This window comes from Ambystoma mexicanum, chromosome 2p, assembly GCF_040938575.1.
Source record: "Ambystoma mexicanum isolate Mex_15411 chromosome 2p, UKY_AmexF1_1, whole genome shotgun sequence".
NCBI lineage: Eukaryota > Metazoa > Chordata > Amphibia > Caudata > Ambystomatidae > Ambystoma > Ambystoma mexicanum.
Genome location: NC_090923.1, coordinates 32,941,693 through 32,955,898, shown reverse-complemented (window position 1 = coordinate 32,955,898; position 14,206 = coordinate 32,941,693).

Here is a 14,206-nt window from a genome sequence, read left to right as displayed (position 1 = left end):
TGGTCAGATTCAGGGCAGTTGGGCAGCAATGGCCAGCCAGCCAGCCAGCCAGCCAGCCAGCCAGCCAGCCCGGCCTGCTTCTTTCCAATTCCAACGATGACGAGCAACACCAAACCACTAAGGAAGGTGAGAAGGAAATTGATAAGAGAACGCAGAGCAGCTGACTGTTGGTGGCGGAGTCGGACGGCTCCGGAATGGGGGTGAAAAAATGCATTTATTAATTTTATACTTTGATTTTCAACGTACAATAAATGCATTTTTTCACACCTTCACAAACGTTGAAGATTTAAGAAAAATAAAGATTGTTTGGTTGGTGTGCTGCGGCCAGTGGCGCTGGTCCGGTGGGACTGGAGGTTTGGGGGTGGGTCGGTGATGCTTAGTAGTGTATCCTGTGGCTGCTGCAGTGCTGTCCTGGAACAGGGCCATGGCCCATTCCTCCTTCCCTTCAAACATGGACTGCTAGTCGGACCTACGTTCCTCGGAGTCTCGGACAGTTCTATCTGGAAGGAAGCAATTAAAGTCAATATATTCCCTGCCCTGTGAATGCCATCGACAAGGCGCATAAATAATCCTGCATTGGAAGGGCAGTGAGATCAGCATTCGCATTCACGTGCAAACCTCCTGGTGCGCTAGTGCATGTTTGTTTGGCGTTGGCACGCCCTGTTCTGCATGTGGGGAGGAGTCAGGGTCTGGGTCTCTGGTGCCAGGCCATCCAACACTTGTGTTTCCTGGGATTGAATGAGCCACGATAGAACGTTTTAAACATGTGATTCTGACAAATGAAACGTCCCTCAGGCGCTGACCCGTTTAACTCTTGCGTGGGATGATCAGACCTAGCGAGAGTCACTTGGCATAAGCCGCCAGCGTGACTCCCTCTAAGATGGGCTTCCAGGTTTGATCTGTGTGCACAGTGGAGCGAGTGTGAGAAACCAGAGTCCCTTCGCATTTCACCTACATTTTGAATGCTCCAAGGACACTTTCAATGTCATTTTATTAGAACTGTTAAATGCATGAAGAAGGGGACTGCACATTTTAGTACTTAAATGCTGTTGGGTGCCGTTCATATACAAGTTTTCGGAACGGAGGTAAAAAGTAAATCCTGGCACAAATACGGGTTTACGCTCCGTTTTGTAATAAACGGAAACACTACCTGCAAATTATTCTTTGCAAAAACCACTTACATTGTGTTGCTACGAGACCCCCCCCCCCCAGCTTTTATTATTTGCTAAATTAAGGCCGACAACATAGGAATCCATTAGTTTTCAATCTGCATGAACATCTCATGCAGGCTTAAAACACTGCATTTTGAAGAGAGTTAAGCACAGCAAACATGTTATTTCCGTTTTGTGCCCCTTGTCCACCTTCAAGGGAATTGAAATACCACAGGGCAGTAAAGCAAGGTATACACACATTACACCCTGCTTTACCGTTTCGCCCCTTAGAACATGTACTTGAGTTCCTTTTATTTTTCTTGAAGTAACATCACAGTTACTTTTGTGATGTGTGCTGAGCAGGTTGGTGGCTGTGAAACCGTTTTATCTTTTTTCCTTTTTACCTTCCACTTTGTTTTTGACTGCAATAATGCCTTTTACAAGTATCTACCCAAAATGGCCATTGCTCATAGTACAAGGCCAGTTTTTTGTTCGCCGTCTGCTTTCCTTTCCACATTGCAAATAAGGGAATGCACTTTTGCTGAGGTTCAGCTCTGGACTCGTGAACAGTGCTTTGTGTGTGAACTACCTGGAACTGGCATTTTGGGTTGTCTGGTGTCGATCCATAATTCAGCCAGAGGATGTTCTGTTGCTAGGCATAAGGGGAGTTGGCAGGCTGTCCCTGACTGGACAGACTACACTTGTCAGAATGTTGCAGGTCACTTATCATAAGTGGGCAAAATCAAACCACAGCATGAAATTTCAATAAAAGGAGAGCTCCTGGAGCCATTTGGAAAGGCCGACCACAAGATCCAAGTATCTGACGCCAAAGTACCGCCAGAGAGCCGCAGGAGGAGTGCTGTTGCAACCTGTGTTTCAGCTCTCAAGTCTTCAAATCAACTGGGAAGACCTGAACCTGGGAACTTCCTCCTTTGAACTGGTGCGACCAACCAGTCTGAAGCCCTTCTCTGCATCCATTGCCATTTGAAGGTTGTAGTCCTCAATCGGTCTGCATTTGTCCTGCTCCTGACTGGAAATCATGCAGATTTCCACAGGCTCTTTGCGGCCTCGAAGCTGAAAACCTCACTTGCCTGCTCAGTGCTCTGCTGGTTCCTTACCAAACCTGCTGCTGCTGTCTCCCACAACAAGGAAGGGCCTGCTGGATCCCAAAGTCTGATCATGCTGCTTCCATGGGCATTCCGGCCCTGTTCTGGTCACACCAACAGCCACTCCTGTCTGCTGCTCCGTCGGGGTCCTCCTGGTCCTCCTGCGCTGTTGGAACCAAATTTGAGCCTCTTTTTCCTTGTCCTGGGATCTCTGGCTCAGCCTGACCTAACAGTCACTGGAAGCCTTGAACCCGCAGCCTTTGAACCGCCTGCAACTAACACTACAGTGAGCCTCTTTGACGTAACACATTTAATGTCCCGTGACGTTGCAAGTCAAGTCCCGCGGTTCACACACCTCATATTGCTTTACGTACTCTTGTGCATTTTCACTTGTACTGGTCAAGGCCCTTAAGGTAAAAGTAGCCAGGTGTGGACTGTCCTATAAGGAACTCTGGAGATCCCCGGGTAGGCCCCTGCACCCTGGGCCTCTTTTGTGTAGTAACTTATTTTATTTCCAAATGTTCTCATACAAAAAGGGTTGGGCATGCTGAACATTTTTAATATGGGGCCACTTTGAAAATTATTTCCAGGGCCTCTTTTTGTTCCCAGTCCACCCCTGGACTGCACAGTTAGTAATTCTGGACTTTTATTTGCCAAGGACATGAGTAAAAGAAAGAACTGGGTTCCCGAGCCTTTATGGGGTGCACTCCTAGATACTAGTCCTAATCTAGTGAGATACCCACACTAGGGGTGCTGGGAGGTCCATCGCCTTCAGTGGGCTTGTGCCCTGACAACCCACCTTAATGAACGCTGTGAATGCAGCACTCTCCAGATGGCTTCTGATGTCTCTCTGGCATTCTAAAGCCATTGCTGGCAAGCAACTCTAGAGCTCTGGCCAAAGCGAATAGCAATTCCTTTTACTTTTATTAACATATATCAGCTCAGCGGCAACAGAGTAGCAGTGCTTAGAGGCTGGCCTTCTGCATGAAGCGCAATATAAAACCTCAATTTATTGTTTCATAACTTCTCCTTTAGAGCCAGCATGCCGGCAAGGGGAGATCCAGAAGGTCTCCTCATTGCAGTATTTTTTAATAAAATGCAGCAATTTGATATCCTTATTTTATCAAGGAGGGCCAGAGAAGTTGCCTCATCCAACACCATTGTAATATCCTGGGTCCATGTACTAGGTAATGGAAGAAATGCATAGCTAAATTGAGAGTAAATAGTACGTTGAGAAGATGGAAAGGACGAGAGCATTTGTGTTAAGGGCGCTGCATTGAGATGTCGCATTTGTGAGATGTTCAGTGGTGATAAGGTAATGAGATGCTCAGGGTGCAGCCCTGTCTAGGCCATGCATTGAGGCACCCCTAGAAGCAGAACACAAATAAGCACTCATCGACCTAATTGATGGGAATGAAGAGAACCTGAGTTGCGTTGGCCGGTGCCTGCGGTGGAGGACCATCCCACCTCGGCAACCATTAGCGATCTTGCTTTGCATCACCCTCCTGCACCTGTCCTCAGAGTAGCAGCACTCAGCGCTGTGCTGGCAACTGGCAGGATTTCAGCAAGCTGTCACTCCTATCTCACAAAGCCTTTTAACAAACGAGAAGGATGCTGTTGTTCATTGGCAGATATGTAATTGTGGTATAAAAGAATTTTTAAAATAACTTTGTCAACATATCCATTCACAGGAAACTGGTTAGGTTACTGGGGCTTTTAGCATAATTGGTGCAGATGGTTACATGTGATTTTAACAAGCAGACAAATAATGATCACTTTTTTATCGACATTCTTTTAATGAACCCCTCCATTTTTAATTGGGGGGGTTCCCACCACAAGCCCCCTGTTTCCCTTAGTTTAGAATCCCACCCTAACCCCCTCACCACCTGTTTTAGCCCCTTACCCCACCTCCATATACATATTTAAAAAGATTCATTATTTATTTTGTTATACATGTTTAGATATAAATGTTAGTTATTTTCAATTTGTGTAAATCACAGCATACTGGTGCAGACCTGTATCCCTTAAGTGAGATTCTGTTGGTCTCCGCCCTGGACCTCAACTAAGAGCAAAGGCGTAAGGACAAGAGGAAAGTATGACACACCCTATTCTATTGGTCTGAGTCCAGGAACTCAACGCAGAGCAAATACGTGAGGAAAAGGGAAAAACCGGGACGACCAACAACATAAAAGAGGGACTACCCCATCGCAGCCCACCAATTACCGCCCCTCCCCCTACACGCCCCACAAGCACGGCCCAATCATATTTCCAGCACTTCTCCTTTCTATAAACTGTATACAATCTCATTTGTGCAGTTTTGTCTGTGAATCTTGGCATGTTCATTCAAAACGAGTGTTTGCTCTAATTGATATAACATGGCTTGCTGTACTCTCATTACCAAGCAAGTCTCTGTGGCACAGTCAGTAAGTGTTGTGACTTGCACCTGAAAGGTTGGGGGTTCGAGCCAAACTTCAAAATTCTGAAAGCGTTGTGATAAAACATTACTATTTGAATTACCTTATCCACACAATCCTGCAAACCCTGGATGGGGTTTCTAAAAGGACCCAGGGAAAACCTTCAATGTTTGTGTAAAGACTGTATGGGGTTTGTCAAGTGGGGATTAAGTTATATGACTATTGTATGTACATTCATTTTGACACTTTTAAAAAATAAAACATGGGTGGATTTCAAGCAAACTCGTGTAAGGAGCATTGGCAAGGACCTGAAAGCACGGTTTTGCAAATGTGCCAATGTTTATTCTTTGACGAGTGTCATAATGTAGGTACAAAAAATAGAGATATACCTTTGGTGACTGAGGTGTAGCCTGTGTCCATGGGAAGTTGCAGATTGTCTGGGTTATGGTATAAGGTCATGACCCGGACAATCTGGCTACTGGCCATGGCGGCGAGGCACAAAAAATGGTGTTCAAGTGGCCATGTCCTCCTGGGACCAGCTATGTCGTAAAGTTATTCGAAAGTAAGATAGGTTTGAAAGGGAAACAGACATTTGCTTGTGGTAATATGGTTATAGGGTTCTGACTTCGCCTTCTGCAGGCTGCCATGGAAAGGGAAGAGGGGCTCTGTATGGAGCCTCGCCTTCTCTTTCAATGGTGACCATCTTGCAAAAAGATTTTCCTTCTTAGCGAGAATATTTTCCTTCCTACAGCGGGACGCCACCGGTGTCCCGCTGTAGGAAGAAAGAAGAAAAATCTATTTTTTAGCACCCCGGGTTAACGCTTTGGGAACCAAGGATGCTAATGGCCTTTATCCCCCATTGCAGGAGCTGCAATGGAGGATAATGGACTGGCACCTTAGTTATTTATTTATTTATTTATTTATAACACGCCGAAGCCCACCGGTATCAGGGCGTATACAGACACATTTCGCTGCTGGGCCGTTATTCCCCATTCCGGTCCTTGGAATGGGGGATGAACGTCACATTATTCCCATTAGCATAACACAAAATGCTAAAGGAAAATGTTGGAAATTGAGTCTATGGGCCTCATTGCGAGGCTGGCGGTACAGGCACAGCTGCCAACGGTATCCATTTTTTTCCAGCACCCGCGAACGGTTAATTACTAGGTAATGCTGAGTTTTGCGGTCCCGGTACTTGCCCATTTGCGGGTGCCGGTAATGAGGGACTCCCCATCCCCATTCAGCCCCATAGTGCTCAATGGGAATGGGACATTGGATGCACCGGCACCATTCAGAGTGGTGCTGGTGCATCCGTCGTGCTTGGCTCGCGGGTGCCTCTCTGCCTGCCAGGTCAGACCTGGCGGGCTGACAGGCGCCCGCGAGCGCAGCTTGTAGTATGGCTGTCACTAATAAAAACCTATGAAATTCAATAAAAAATCTTTGTTAAAGGCATGTTATGGTTACAAGTAAAACCGAAAAACTTCAGAAATTCACCAGTTATGGTAAACTAAGCAAACATAACTCAAGCCACCAACGTAGACTAACACCCAGGACATCAAAGATGGCATCACAAGTGTCATTGATGAGATCACTGATGACATCACATATCTGGCCCACTTATTGTTGTTCACTGAAATATCTAGGCCAGGTGGTTTTGTTCACTGACAGTCAGAATATTAAAATTCAAAAGGTGCTGTATATCTAGACGTTAACCTTGTCATATGTTCTTAAAGTACTTTTCTTCTGGTTTGGTCTCAGCTCATGGTGCACACGCATGGGGAAATGAGCAGGCCTCAAACACACAATTCATTTGTATACATGAAGATAAACTTTAATGCTATTAACATTTTCTGATGATGCTGTTTCTTTCTTCCATAATTTAGTTTCCCTCTCTGTGCCTCTGATTTGTATGCATTGTGGGTCTTCATATGTATTCTTTGTACTAGCACAAGTGTGTAGTAAGTCTTGAATTGGTAGCTAGTCATTACATGTTTAACATTACACAATAACCCCGGAAATCATGTACCCAACATTATAAACACAACCCATTGTAGGGACTTTTCATCAAAATTAATTTCACATGGGATGTCATCTGTCATCTTATAGCGTGCTAGGTGAAAGCTATCATCCATAGAAAAGTGAAGGTTCTACGGTTAATAACTTTTGAGCCATAACATAGGCAAGTAGGGTGAAAAAATGATGTGTTTTTCACTTTTCCATTCATTTTCCATAGGGAAAATAATACATTTTTGCTTGCATGCACAGCCCAAACTGGTGGACGGATTTGGGCCAAATAAGAAACAAGTTGGGCACAAACGCTAGAATTAAATCCCTTCCTGTTTTGGTGCAAACCCGTCCAGATGTTTTTTTTTTAATTTAGTGCAGAGCGGAGTACCTCTGTAGCCAAAATGTTAGTTATATCGCCATTTGAGCACCAGTTTCTGAATCGACATTAGAAAGCACCCTAAAATGATATAAAGGGTATACATTTGGCAGTTTTGAGGCCAGGGAGCAAGTGGGCAGGATGAGGAAGGATAATTGGTGAAGGTTTAGGGCTTCACAATGGTGTAGTTCTTTTTTCTCCTAGCATTCTGCTGAGATTGCGAACCAGCACGATCTAGGGAAAAAGGAATATAAACCTGAAAACTATGGTACATTGAGATGTGGCAATCGCAATGGTTCCTAGCTAGGGGAAGTTAAGTATTTCCAATTAATGTAGGACTTGTTTTTTAAAAGATATATTTAAAAAAATGCTTTCTAAATTAATTCAAATTGTGTAGAGGGTGTCTTTAGGTGATTTAACGTTTCACATTTGCGTATTGAGATTGAGAGCTGTTATTTAACTTTGTTGTGTGAATATAAAGTGAGCCACTGAGGCGAGTTCATGGCTCAGCCGTGTTTACATTGTGTCTTGTTTCGATTGGGTGAGGTTTTCATGTGAAGTGAAGGAACGTTTCTCGATTCAGTGTTCTCTTCAGAGCTTTGTATAGAAGTTGTAAAAGTTGATTTTAGGTTTGTTTAATGTTTGATTTATCTGAAGGGAGGATGTGTGGGGTATAAAGGAGGTAGATTAGTGTTGTCAGTTTTGGGAAAGAGGACTTGGGCATGGGGATAAATCTGCACTATTTTGCATGTTGTATTGATTTGTTAGACTTAACTAAATAAGAGTATACAATGTAAAAAAGGTGCTTCTCGATACAGTGTTCTGTACGAGTGTTTTTGCAACGTCGTGATTGGTACAGTAGTTTCTAAAGTTGCTTTTAGGATTGTTTAATGTCTGATTTGTTTGAAGGGTGTGATGCGTAAAGGGCGTGGGATGTAAAAAGGAGGTAGATTAGTGTTGTCAGCTTTGGGAAAGAGGCAGTGGGCACAGAGATAATTTGGCACTGTTCTCATGATTTCCCGATTCGTAACATGTGGCTAACGAAAAGTATACAATGCAAAAAAGGTGACGTTTATTTTCTGCAAGTAAAAGATGTACGAGCATTGGTTCGAGATGCGTGATTCTCGATTCAGAATGCACATTAGTAAATTAAGAGTTGATGGTGTGGTGGTATGGTTATGGTTGTTAAGTTTATTTTTATGTTATATGCCACATGTATAGTGACTACTGCCGTTGGTATGGCCTCAAAGCGCTGTGGGGATTTAAAGTCATTATAAAGACTCTAGTCTGAGATGCAAGAGGTGAAGGGATGGATTCTAAAATGCATGTGTGCATATTTAGCCTGCACAAAGGTGGCTCAAAATCGCTAGGACCTGTAGTTGTCTGGCGAAATAAATCTAGTTATCTGGTGAGAGAAAGGGTGCTAGAACCAATTGTCAGCTGTATTCTGTAGGATAAGGAGCTGCATGGTATGGGTGTGTGTCATCGAGTATAGATTGTTGATAGGTAAGTAGGTGCGGATATGTGTGTGTTTTGTTGTGGAGGCGTGCACGTCATTCCATAGAGGCGAGGGCGATACCTGTTTGGAGAATAAAACATACTATGCACGTCGCTAAGGCTTGACTGGGGTTCCGTCAGAGGGGAAGCTGCTGTGTCCCCAGTATTTCTTCCAGGGGTCAGAGGTATTTCTTTCTGGAGATGGGCTGGGACTGTCAGGCTTACTGAAGGTGATGTGATCCTCTAAGCGATGGATGGATAGATGGATCAAGTTCCAGATGGTGGGTGCTTGAACTGAGAAGGGAGAACCCCCAATTCTAGTTGATTTTGACACAGGTGTGATGAGGAGAAATGCAGTGTCCGATCTGAGGTTTCTGGTAGGCCTGTATTTTGTGAGTTTGTATTGTAGGTATTCCGGTCCTGTGTTGAGTGTCAGGTAGGTGATGCACATTGCCTTGAAAGTGGATCGGTGCCCAATAGCGAGCCAGTGAAGGACCCAGTGGGAGGGTGAGATGTGCTCCCTAGGGCCCAGGGATAGGATGAGCCTGGCAGCAGTGTTTTGTACCAGTTAGAGCTTTCTTATCTGTGCTAAGGTGGCTCCCATGTATAGGGCATTGGCGTATTCTATTCATGAAACAATGGTGCCCATGATTGCAGAGACTCTGTGCTGGAAGGTCAGGTAGGCGAAAAAGCGGCAGAGAATGCAAATGGTGTAGGTAGCAGCTTTTTGTCACAGAGTTGATGTGATGCGACAGTGTCAGTTCTGTGTCCATGATGCATCCAAGGTTATTTATTGTGTTGGAGGAGGACGGGGCCTGGCGAGAGAGACCATAGGGTGGGTTAGGAAAAGAGGGAGGTCTTCCTGCAGAGTATGATCTCAATTTGGCATTGGTTGGGTGTGAGGTGATTGACAGTCATCCAGTGCTCGATTTCTAAGAGGCTTGTTGCGAAATTGGGGGATGAAGCGGAGGGGTTCTTTGGGATTTTGAAGATGATTCTGCTGCTGTCTGCGTAAGTATAGCAGGTTAAGCCATGGCAACAAATGAGAGAGGGTATGGGGCTCAGGTGGAGGCTAAAGAGCAATGGCAAGAGAGAGGCAAGATGGAGGTGCCCTGCAGGCTCCGTGGGTGACTGTGCGGGGAGTAGATAAGAAAGGCGGCAGGTGTACTAAATGTGATCTGTTGCAGATGAAGGAGGAAATCCACTTCAGAGCTGAGACCCTGATGCCGCGAGAGTGAAGTCTATCCATGAGGGTGGCGCGGTCAATGGTGTCGAAGGCTTACGCGAGGTTGAGAGGAATTAGGGCTTCAAAGTCTTCTGAGTCTGATTGTCTTTTGAGGACATTACAAATGGAAATTAGTCAGGATTCTATGCCTCAAAGGGGTCTAAAGCCATATGGTACAGGGTCGAGGATCTTGTTCGGTTAGGTGACTGGCATCGTTGCCAGCATGCTGCTCTTATTGCTTGTTTAGCTATGAATCATTTGTTTGAGATAGGTATGTAATTGGTCGAGATGAGGGTTTCTTGAGGGGCTTGACATAGGAGGTTTTGAATTCTGCTCTGGAAATGCCGAGGTGAGAGAAGTGTTGATGATAGATCTTGAGAGATTTCTGGTGGAGGTAGATGTTAGGATTTCTTTGAGTAGAGAGCAAGGTTCTATGGGGGATTCACGGCATGGCTGTTTGTTAATAGCTTGATAAATTCAGCATGGGACAGAGGAGTGACAGAAGAGAAGAGCAGGAGGGGTGTTGAAGGCGGTACTGGTGGAGAGGGAGGTGTGCACAAAGCTATTTTTGAGGCAATGGTGTTGTTTCTTTTGAGGGCTATGTTGTAGAAGTGATCGGAGAGGGAGTTTGTGGAGTTCCCTGCATGGGTTAGCTGCGTTGTTTATTCAATTCCAGAGATATTATTTTTTTCTTGTTTCTGCCCCTGCTCCTGCCTGAGCGTGGGGGCGTAAACTGGTCTGTTTGAGGACAAACGGTCTGCCCACCATCTGTGTTCTAGGGTGTGGTTCTGTGATTTGGGTGTTATAAGATCAAAGGTGTACCACTTGGGGAGGAGGCCTTGTCTGTTAGAGAGGGACATGAGAGGGGCATGGATCCTGAGTTCTTCGGAGAGCCAGGGATCGAAGAGGCTCGATGGAGATGTGGCTGAAATTGGGAGTGCGGGGGGGTGATGTATCTAGGGATTCAGTCACTTCCCCCAAGGTGGGAGCCTTTTCCTGTGAGGCTAGGGAGGTGAGCCTGCTACACAACCTTCCCCCTAGGGGTGGCGGTAAGCGGGACCTAACAGGGAGACTTCCCTCTTGTGGATAAGGACTCCCTTTCCAATGAGGAACTCCCATCTCATTATACTAAAAAACCCAGTACATCTCTATTAGTTGACAGACAACTAGACTCTTCTTACATATGTTATTGTGATATAAAGACAGAAGAAAAGTATCAACCTGGTACTGTGAAGAGTAATAAAGAATGACTGTTTGTCAATCACTGAGACGAGGAAGCCAAAAGGAGTTATGATGAACATCGCCCTATCATATTGGAAGGACTTTCCTGAGAAGCTGGGGAAGCCCCAGCAGTACGTAATAAAAAGAGGAGGGCCAAGAGAACCAGGAAGTGAGACCGGGAGTTTCAAACCAGCTGGATCGAGGATGCTGGGATCCCAAGGAAGATGATGCTTTACACGCCCGGAAGCATCTACAGAGTACCAGCAGTACACAGCACAAATTACAGACTGGAAGAAGCCTGTCAAAGTGCCAGGAGGGACACACGAACAGGGCCTGAGAAGTGCCCTAACATTGGCATATCGGAGTGGCAATATAGTAAGAACGGACCTGAGAGAGTATGTTCACAGAAGGAGAACCCAAGGAGAGAACACAGAAGTGTGTCAGAAGAGTGGTAAGAGAAAAGAGAGCTGTCCGGCCGAATAAGAAGAAGAGAAAAAGAACACTGACCCAGTGAAAGAGACCCCTTTTATTGCAGGTAACGGGAGGAGACCAAGGGAATGGGTGCAGTGGAAAAAGGGGAAAGTGATATTCCACCCAATACAAAAACAGAATAACACGGTTGGAGGAAGCCCAGTCGTTCCATGGGGTGTGAAGCAAAACGCATGCTCAGAGACTAAGTCGAAAACCAGAGAAAGCCCAGAAAGGAGTCTGAAGAGTCTAAGGAATCAATATACAAGGGCCTGGAAAAGCCCCTTGAAGGAACTTAAAGAATTATTATGAGAGATAGCAAAAGACTACTTGAAGACCCCATATTTAGAAGAACTTTGCTGAGAAGCAATCAAGGAGAAGGGAGTCATTCACCTGGTCTTTTTCTGTTCTGTATTAATTGTGGTAAGGTCAGCCTAGGTTAGTTTTCGACGGACGACAGACTTTTGATTTTGGACTTAATTCCTGATGAAGAGCACCCTAGTTTAGTTTTGTTAGGCAGGGAAACCCTTGGCATAGAGAATGTTAGGCAGGTTCTATGTCATTTCATCGCCAGTTATTTTTCCGACTGCCTTTTTTACGAGTACGCTATTATGAAAAAAGTCATCGACATTTTTATTTTTTATTTTGGAGGGGGTTCCCCCAAAGCCCCCCTTCCACCTATTTTTAACTATTCCTGACCAACCTCCCCAACCCCTTATGTACCCTTTCTCACCCCCCAAAAAAATTAAATAACTTTTTTCGTAATAGTGTAAAAAAAGGCAGCCGTAAAAATGACTGTCGATGAACGACAGCATACCTTTTGGCATTGTCTTTATTAGCTTCCAATAAACCTTTTGAAAATGGTACATATTGGTCTGTCTCCTCTTTCTCACCGACCAAAAGGGGTGAGAAGGTTAAGGAGGTGAGAAGTGATTTCTGCAAGATCAGGAGTCACTTTGAGTTTCTTCCACGGGCGGAAGGTGGTGAGTGTCCCTGGGGCTGCTGCGGCGAGTGAGGGTTCACTGTGGAAAGAATGAAGAAGATGGCTGCGTGTGGTCAGTCCAGATGAGTGGGAGGGATGGCAGTGCAGTGTTGGGGTAGTCAGGAAACGTCCCAATGAGAAAGAGGGGTTCACATTGCAAGTGCCCTATTGGTGACTGAGGGAGTGTCTTAAGTTGTGGCTATGCTGCAATTTTACATGTATCAAGCGTAGTTAGTGAGAATGGGCTATGTGTTAAATCTTAGTGTTACTTTGTGTTTAAGTGATACATTGAGATCGGCATGCGTGCATTAAGATAAATGTCAAAACCGCTGTAGAAATATAAATGCCATATAGGTATGAGGTGCCACGAAGCACCTAGAAACTGGGCAACGCAGAGATTCATAATGGCAATGCCAGAAAGGGGATTTGTCACGAAGAAACCTCTGTGAAGAGTATGCAGTCGTTTTAAAACATGCGTGCACTGACATATATACATGGGGGTCTCAGGGAACCTAGGTTAAGGACAGTTTGGGGTAGATGGGGAAGATGTACAGGTCTGTATGCCATGTGTTTTTTCATAGTTTGCACAGGCTCTGCGGCCAGGCTTTGCGAGGTGAGCTCTTTGTGACTGGGAAAACTGTTTTTTGCAAGGTTGGAGCCGATGAAAGGCGATGAGTAGCGGCAACATTATCAGATGGTCAGTTACAGCCAGGTTGGGGCTTTGTGACTTGGCATTCTTGCAGGAGGAGATGCAATAGTATGAAGTACACGAGAGTCTGTTATTCATTGCTCAGATAGCTCTGGCAATCTGTTCGTGGCTGAGTAATAAACCTGGGGTGAAGCGGCACCTAAGGGCAGTGTTGACCAAAACTTTATGGGTTTCAAGTATTGTCTCAGGTTGTGTCCGGAGATCTTGTGTGTTGAATTGGTATTCGTTTGGATGTCAATGAACCGAGGATGCCAGCATGTCTGGATTGGTGAGATAGTTATCACCAGTTTGAAGGAAGCTTGTTTATTCCCCCCCTCCCCATATTGTTTGAAGTGTCCTTGCAAACCATTGCAATCGCGTCTGGGGTTAGAAGGTCCCACGACAGCTGGAACTTGTAATGAATTCTGTATGTTATTAAATGTGTAACTCTGTGATGATGTCAGGACCTACCACGGGTGACTCCAGGAAAGGGGTGTGCTACGTATATGAGCTGATGATGATAGTTAGATAAAAGTGACCAATGACAATGTGGGAATTAGAGAAGATTGGATTTCTTTTGCATAGCTTTAACCAATGATGTGTGGGGGGATGAATTGTAATAAAATAAGTGGGAGTGTCTTAACTGTTGCAGAAATGTATATAATGTGAATTGTTTGTGTGATTCAGCGAGACTCGGGTTAGTTTGACTCTACAGCGTCCTCTAGCTCCTCTCGGCTGATTGTTCAATAAACTTGCTTTACATACAAATGTGCACTTGCTTCTTAAATGGTTGGTTGTTTTGGGTTAAGATGATTACAGGCCCATCCACGCAGCAGTGATGAGGTCTGGTGAGCTAAAGATTGTGTCAAGGGTGTTACTTGCAGAGTGTGTAGAGCCTGACACTAGTTGTGCTAGATGTAGGGTTTCCAGGCTGTCCAGTAGGGATCTTGTGTTAGGGTTATGTGGGATGTTGAACCATATATTGAAGCCCCCTATTATTGTGAGGAAGTGGTGGGAGACCATTACGGCTGCTAATGCGTCACTAAGGGATTCCATGAAGCATCTATTGTA